The following is a 9,181-nucleotide window of genomic DNA, read 5'->3' on the forward strand; positions in this document are numbered from 1 at the left end:
TTTGCCTGAAGACTCCTGAGGAAGATAAGCTCTCCAGTGCTAGTATTGTTAATATGCAGCCTGTATCAAATGTCTGAAGTCTTTGTTAGCTAAGAAATAGACTAAAACACCCTTTATTGGCAGGTTGTATGGCTGCTGACACATTTCATCCATAATATCTAAATGCTCCTGTCTTAATTCCTAAAGACAAGAGCAAAAAAAGTTTAGATTAGCCTAAAATGCAAATTACTGTACCACAAACAACAGGTAAAATATATGAACTGGGCTGGATTTTCCATTTATCCGGTTTTTGTGCACTAGGCTACACTTTGTACAGGCCCTCCCCTTGAGAACTCATGCAGACAAGGCAGGCAGTGTGTGTGCTCAAGGTCTCAGCTCTTATGCCATGCAGGGTTTGGCACGAGTGGGTGACGTCACCGGCGTGCACTGAACCTGACACAACATGGCATAGAGAGCTGAGAGATTGGCTATAGGGGAAGAATCTGCACACAAATGAAGAGAACTCCAAGCACTCCAGACTCAGAAGCTTCACTAAAAACAGGTCTTTATTGATCCATTTAACGCGTTTCGTGCGCACTTAATCATAGGCTTAAACACATACTGATAGGAGGGTTTAAATTGCGTATAACAGTGGTTAACAATGATTGACAAGCAGGGTACAACGAGGTAAAAAAAAGAAAAACAAACCCACGCCCACCCTCCAAATTAAAAAAATTTGATAAAGAAAGTTTTAATGGAAACAAAAAAGCCCCAAATTGCATAATATATACAATAAGCAAAACTTCATGAAAAAATCACTGAAAAGAATCTTACCAATTCATTTACAAATATGTTAGTAAATATTACAAATTTGTAAATGAATTGGTAAGATTCTTTGCAGTGATTTTTTCACCTTGTTGTACCCTGCTTGTCAATCATTGTTAACCACTGTTATACGCTATTTATACCCTCCTATCAGTATGTGTTTAAGCCTTTGATTAAGTGCACATGCGCACGAAACGCGTTAGGCGTTTAGTTTTTAAATGGATCAATAAAGACGTGTTTTTATTGAAGCTTCTGAGTCCGGAGTGCTTGGAGTTCTCTTCATTTGTGTGCAGATTCTTCCCCTCCAGCTACAGGTTCGGGGCCCTGAGCACCCGGACCATTCTGGGACTCTGGTGAGCGGATTTGAATTTGATTGATTTTTATGGGACTCTGTTTCTCAAATTGCACCGGCGCTAGGTTCGGGGTTTATACACCCAGACCTTAATGATTTATCTGGTAGGAGTCGTTATTTGCAATCAGAGCCGCTGATATGTTTATACACTTTTTTTGATTGAACATAATTTAGATATACTGTGTTATTGTTATTTCAGTGCTTTGAGAGATTGGCTAAACATGTACCTGGGGGGCGCACATACATGCCAGCACAATTACGGAAGAGTAGAGCTGAACAATAATGATTTAAAAAAAACTAGATGGGCCCCCCTGATCACATGGGCTGCTAGGCTATAGCCTAGGTATGCCTAATGGTTTATCCGCCCCTGTTGTGGCAGCCCCCTCCAACCAGGGTTGCCAGGTTTACTGCCAAATTGGGCTACTAATTGAAAGCCCAGGCAGGTTTCCAAAGTACAAACCCGCCAAAGTACAAATTTGGGCTAGTTTTTGGAGCCTTGGCGGGTTTGTACACAAAGTTTTTTTCCTTTGACATGCCTAACACAGTGCATACTGGGTAATGTAGTTTGTAACTTACAATTAGCCTACAGATAAAATTAATATAAAGCTACAATACCCAGCATGCAATTATAGACAGACGCTCCCTTTTCTATTCCTCTTTCCTGAACCTGAAGCAGCAAAAATACTATAACCTGCATGGGCTGGGCACAGAGAGCAGGGAAACATCAGTCATCCCGTAACTGGAGAGGGGCACAAAGCATGGGTAGTGATATATGCTTTAAAGGGCATATTTTCTTATATACTTTTATTTTTTAGAAATTTTTTTCATTGCGCATATTGGGCTATTTTTGGGCTACTTTCAAAGTGGCTTTTGACTAGTTTTGGGCTGGTTTTAGAACTGACTTTGGCTAGTTTGGAAAAATAAATCTGGCAACCCTGCCTCCAGCTCAAAACTGGTTAGGGTACCTATTAATCAGGCCCCACCCTCGTCCCATTCTAGCACCCCCATTACATTTACAGTATCTACCAGCTTGTAATGCAATAGATTAAAAGTAAATTCACATGTGCTGCTTTGTTTCTTGTCATGTTCCTTTCTATTTGTGTTTATGTTTGTGTATGACTAAAAACATCTCTTGCAGTAAAGTATATCTGGAGGTGGAAGAGGAGGTGCCTTGGTCATTCTGGCAGTGTTTCATTAAGGACAGCAGTATGATCTTTTTTTTACTGACTGTTTATTGTTTTCACTCTCTTTACTTCTATTAGCTAATCCAATTTATTGCACCCTGAGCTGAAAAGGTACAATGTGACCACTTTTAGAGTAGTGCCAGGTGGTTAGGTGCAGAGTTAGGGTGAAGACACACAAAGCTACTTAGTAGCAGATACTTGACACAGCTACTAAACACCAGAAAATCCCCTGGCATAAACAATACTGAGAATTGCCTCTGCTAAAAACCACGTAGAAACAATTATCAGTAAATGATAAGTGTAGCTCTCTGTGTCTTCACCCTTAATTATTACTTTGGTAGGGTTCTGCTGAGATATCAGCCAGCCCCAGTTTGTTAGGGTGATCATGATTCAGTCCTGGGGTAATTAACGTAAACTCTACTTCAGTGGTTCTCAAACTTGCTAATGCCGTGGTGACCCCCAACCATTAGAAAACATATATTTCCTATTGTCTTAGGAACCGAGACACCGTTCCCTAAGACCATCGGAAATATGTGTTTTCTAATGGTCTTTTCGGCCCCTGTGAAATGGTCGTTCGACCCCAAAGGGGTCCCGACCCACAGGTTGAGAACCGCTGCTCTACTTGGTAATATAGAATGAGGTTAGTATTGGAGCACTTATGACGTGGGGTTAGTTGGAATGTCTGTCAGATATGTATTCTTTCTAAAAGCTGTTCAGCTTTGGCTTTCAGATCTTAAGCTTTGCCCCTTTGATGAACAATATCAAGTGAGTGCCTAGTCCATGGTGGTACAGCTGTGGTATAATCAAGTAACCCAAGCCTGTTTAAAACATATAAAGCCTGTGTAACTGTGGGAGGGGGCCTTAGCAGCTACACAAGTGCAGAGAGTAGCAGGTGTGATCTTACTGAAATCCTCTGTGGCTTCCTCCAGAACGTACTGGTGCTAAGCTTTTTAGAAGCCACAGCTGGAGCTCAGCATACAATTGTGCAGGTGTCTATTGTAAGTTAACTCTTTTCACTGCCAAAAACATCTTACAAACACCCCTGCATCAGCACAGGTATGGTCTCCTCTATCTGCCTTAAATGAAAATGTGCGGAGAGACAGAGAAAGAGCTGAAGTTGTAGGCTGCAAAGCAGCAGCTAATGAGTCTGCGCACCTCTACCCACTAACAGCAGACTCAGCTGCTCAGGGAAAGATTATCACAGTTTATTCTTTGTTCACACCATTTAAATATAAAACGCTGAGAGAAAGCAAGATGTGAGTTATTAACAGGGACATAAGGGCATGGGCACCCAAAAAAAAGAAAAAAATGTCAGGCCCCCATCATGCTGTCATGACCCACAATATGCACTATGGTGCAGATCATTAATGATACCTCATGACCCTACACACACCTGTCCCCAGTGGGCTTCCTAACCCACAGGCTTCCTTTTAGTTACATCACTATTAAATACTGTATATTTCTACTTATTATGTTCTTATGCCTACAAGAAATAAAATAAATTGAAAGAAAGCACTATACATGTGATTTAAAGCAAACTAACATCTAACACATATATTCAAGGGAACACAAATTTGAATGAGGGGCAGGGGCCTCCTATTTGTGCACTATCCCTATTACTGCCATTCAGGAGCATGGTTTAAGTAAAGCTGGCCATACACACCTTTTGTTACGTGTATTGCCACCTTAAGGCATTCACCTGGTGTGAGAAAAGAGTAAAGAAGACCAAATAACTATCCTGTCTATGAAAGTGATCAGTGCAACCTCATTACTCTAGTCAAAAAATAACCATTGAGACCCTTGTACTGGAACAGAACCAGTTCTGATTGAGAGTGAGAATGAAAACACTAGGAACCATACAACTGTACTGTTTGAAGCATGGTTGAAATTATAAAATTGCTTTATTTCACCTACAAATAAGAGTCAATGGGTTGATTTGGTTGGCACCAGTCAAATACAGAAGGGGCCCCTGTAGTCGTGAATCAAAGCAAATGAACCCTTTGAGTACATGCATTTTACTGCAACCTGCATGATTTGCACTCAGCTCCCATTTCCACAGCAACTATTTCCTCTATGGTTTCAGCACTCATTAAGAAAACACACTTTCTGTGGGCTTTCATTGTAGGAAAATATTCCTGTGTAGTTATATAATGCAGATATTTAATTGCTTTTTCCCTTTTTCATTGCTCACATTATAGGATAAGGTGGCACAGGCACAATTATTTAAATTATCTTTAAAACTAGACTACAGAGCAAGCTGCAAGCTGTTACCAAAACATGCCCACAAAATAATTTGGTCATGGTCTCTTGAGTCAAAAAAGTGGAATAAAGTAAAATTGTAGCAAGAGAGTTCAATGGGATAAAATTTATGTAAAAAAAGGTCATACATTCTGGATAAGGGGTCTTTCCATAATTTGGATCTCCATACCTTAAGTCTACTAAAAAAAACAATAAAAGGTTAATTAAACCCAACAGGATTCTTTTGTATCCAATAATGATTATTTATATCTTAGTTGGGATCAATTACAAGGTACAGGTAATGGACCCCTTATCCGGAAACCCGTTATCCAGAAAGCTCCGAATTACGGAAAGCCCGTCTACCATAGACTCCATTTTAATCAAATAATTCAGAATTTTAAAACTAATTTCCTTTTTCTCTGTAATAATAAAACAGTACCTTGTACTTGATCCCAACTTAGATATAAATAATCCTTAGTGGATGCAAAACAATCCTGTTGGGGTTAATTAATATTTTATTGATTTTTTAGCAGACTTAAGGTATGGAGATCCAAATTACGGAAAGACCCCTTATCCGGAATACCCTTGGTCCCGAGCATTCTGGATAACGGGTCCTATACCTGTACTGTTTTATTACTACAGAGAAAAGGGAATCAGTTTTAAAATTCTGATTTATTTGATTAAAATGGAGTTTATAGGAGATGGGCTTTCTATAATTCGGAGCTTTCTGGATAACAGGTTTCCGGATAAGGGATCCCATATCTGTATTTATAAATATATAATTGAAACTAGTGTAACTCTATGTTTTTGAGTTAATAATGTCAAATTCAGAAAGATAAGGTTAAGAAAAACTTTTTCTGCATTAAAACTGGTGGTAAATGGTTTATGAAGTTGTCATTAGATGATTTCCTGGTAAAAGCAAATGTTTTAACTCTAGTTTTAGATAATGCTACTTTTCAGAATTACCCCTCCCCCCAAGGACATTTTGACCCCTCAGCTGCAGCTGAAATGACCAGGACAAACTGTAAAGGCTGGAGTTCTGAAATGGACAAGTTCACTCTAAATGGGCTTTTTTTGCAAAAATGTATAGGGTTACTGTGGCCAGGCTGAAGTAAATAATCTATGCATAGTAGATTTGTAGGCCAGAAGTTCTGAGTGTCTTCACATATCCACAAATGGCAAGGGGTTTTGGTACCCACTTCATAAGCCAGTATCTCAGATACAGTATATCATATTATTATTTTAGCGCTGTCCAACGTATTACATGTAGTGGCCCGATTATTTCTCATACAGCATGTTCAAGGGCCGGATTTAATTAAAATGATGGTGTAATACAATAAAGTCTATGAAGCCTTTGAGCAGACTGGCTGCCATAAAAATCCATTGGAGGGCCTTATGCAACCCGTGTGCATCCAATTGGGCAGCACTGCTCTAGGCTTTACATAGAATATACTGTTATCTGGTAATGTTAAAATTGCTTTCCATGAAGGTTGTGTTGTCCTAAAACCTGTGTGATCTCTGCATAAAATATAAATGAGCATAAACCAACTGGAAAGAAATATCTGTATAATACATACATTTGTGGTTATTTTATGTAAAACAGAATGCACAGACATAAAACAAAATAACCTCAAGAACCTCCGAAAAACAAATAAATGAAGGCAAAGAGGACTCTGTTTTAACATTGGAACAGAACATAACCGTTGGGACCAAATAAAATCAATAGATGTTAGATAATGCAATGACCAGTAATGTGGGACAAGCATAGAGCTTGGCGGAAAGGCAAACTGAGCTTACAAAAACTTTGAATAAGAAAAGGAAGGAAAATGAACTATTCCAGTATTGCTAATCCAAATGCTGCTGGACTCCTAACATTAAATTATTAAAGGATAAAGCATCACAGAACACTGAATAATAAAGCTCTGCTTGGATCCATTGCTTCAGGCACTGCACCTACACCTGACCAAAGGGTTTGGGTCACTTGTTGTACAATTTTCAGGTGTTAGTAACATGGCAGTGTACAGATTCTTTACTGAATCTGCTGGATCTGCTGAGACAGGAGTGGCCTGTGCAGAGACCCAACTTCAACCTAACTGAACATCTGCAACATTAATGGCCACGGCTGATCTCCAAAATCATTACCCTGCCTCACTAATGGCTGAATGGAAACAAATCACACCAATAATGTTCAAACATCTAGTGGAAAGCCTTCCCAAGAGACTGTTACAGCAACAAAACCAGGATCATTTTCATATTAATATCCTTGGTTTGGGAATGAGATGCTGGTTAGACAGGTGTTTGGATACTTATGGATAGTGATGCGCAAATTTTTTCACCAGGCATGGATTTGCTGAGAAATTCTGCATTTCGTCACTGGCAAATTTTTTTAAAAAAACTGCTTTAAAAGTTCAGCACAATAAAAATTCGCTGATTGAGGACAAAAGTTGCAGTCATGTCAAAAAAGTTGCATAAAAAAAAAGTTGCAGTCACGTAAAAAGTTGTCATGGTCTCGGCAAAAAAAGTCGCGGTTGCATCGAAAAAAGCCGCACGTGTTAAAAAAGTCACGTGGTAGCCACACTTCATTAATTTTTCACCATTTTGCAAATTATACAGCAGTTTAGTGAATTTTTCAGTAAAACAGGACTAGTGATGAGCAAATCTTTCCCATTTTGCTTCGCCAAACAATTAGCGAAACTGCAGAAAAATTTGCAATAAAAAACGGCATGAAATTCACGAAGCGTGGGTGTTGCACAACTTTGTGAGACAAAATCGTATTGTCGCGCCGAGTACGAAAGTTTCAGATTCATTCAAGCTTCGGTATCGTGACTTTCCTTGGGCCGGGTTGGAGCTGCAGAGTGCCATTGAGCCCTATGGGAGACTTTCCTTGGGCCAGGTTGGAGCTGCAGAGTGCCATTGAGTCCTATGGGAGACTTTCCTTGGGCCAGGTTGGAGCTGCAGAGTGCCATTGAGCCCTATGGGAGACTTTCCTTGGGCCGGGTTGGAGCTGCAGAGTGCCATTGAGTCCTATGGGAGGCTTTCCTTGGGCCAGGTTGGAGCTGCAGAGTGCCATTGAGCCCTATGGGAGACTTTCCTTGGGCCAGGTTGGAGCTGCAGAGTGCCATTGAGCCCTATGGGAGACTTTCCTTGGGCCAGGTTGGAGCTGCAGAGTGCCATTGAGCCCTATGGGAGACTTTCCTTGGGCCGGGTTGGAGCTGCAGAGTGCCATTGAGTCCTATGGGAGGCTTCCAAAATCATGCACAGAAGGATCAAAATCGGAAAGGTTTTCCTGTTTACAATCATTTGGTATGAAATTTCGGATTGCCAATATGATATTATCGTGACTAATACGATTTTTTCATAAGCATTTTCGTGATATTTGCGATCTTCAGAAATTATTGTATCCAATCCGATTTTTTACCATTCGGGATTGGAACTTGTGATTTGATGAATGTAGCACATAGTGTAGCTCTAATCACGTTCAATGTCAAACTCTCTTGCATCTGTAATTAAGTTTAGGATGCCTGTTTATGAGAACTAGACAGTGCAAAAGAGTAGGCTTTAGTAAGGAGCCATGTTAATTTTATATACACAGTGAAGGGGGCCACATTCAATCTGTTGCTCAAATATATATTTTTCTGCCCAACAAGTCTTTGCTTTACTTAAAACTGCGATTTGAAGTTTAGCTAAAACTCACAATTTTGAACTCTAATGTTTTATATTTATTGAGTGCAAAAAAGTTCATCTAAAGGTTTTTCATTTTTTTAATTTGAACTTTCAATTTTTTTTTAAATTTTTGAGAGTTCCACTGAAATTAATGATTAGAGTACACATTTGATTCTAATTTTGTCAATTTTTAAAGTTATTCAATTTAAAATTCACAAATTTGAATTTGGATCATTTTGTTTTTACAGATCAGGTACTAAAATTGTATATTACTGATAATGTTCCTTTGAACCATGCAATGCCTAAGGGGTTATGTAATAAAAGGAACTAAGTTTGCCCAGAAGCCAGTAACACATACCAATCAATCAGCAAGAAAAATCTACTAGTAACCTGTTTAAAAGCAAACATATTATTGGTTGCTATGGGTTACTGCTACTGGGCAAATGTATTGACTTTTACATTTGGGATCTAATATTCATATTTTCCTGTAAAGGCATAATTGACTTGTCTATGCAAGGCCACTATAAATAGTGGAGGCATCTGCCCCATGACAATAAGAGAATATTTGTGGCATCAGTTGACAGTGGTCATAACTTAAGCCCTGACATTGCCTAAGAATGTAAATTTAGTGGAAGTAATTAGTAACCTATACTAGAATTCCCACATCTGCTGTAAATGTATGGGTGGACAAAAACTCATCCATATATTTCCATTGCATTGTTTGTATTAAGGGATGGGTGCTATGTGTATACTCTTTCATGTACAGATCCTGAGAACTTTTGATAAGTAGTAATGTGAGAGCTATAATAACCATAGATGTTTGGAGTTCTTTACACATATTTGATTCCACAGGGAATGTCACTGTTTGTTCTAATCCAGTATCTCTAAAAGCAGCCCTCAAGAGTCTATTTACATGCCAACGCTCGTGGTAATTCACTGG

This window comes from Xenopus tropicalis, chromosome 9 (genome assembly GCF_000004195.4).
Source record: "Xenopus tropicalis strain Nigerian chromosome 9, UCB_Xtro_10.0, whole genome shotgun sequence".
NCBI lineage: Eukaryota > Metazoa > Chordata > Amphibia > Anura > Pipidae > Xenopus > Xenopus tropicalis.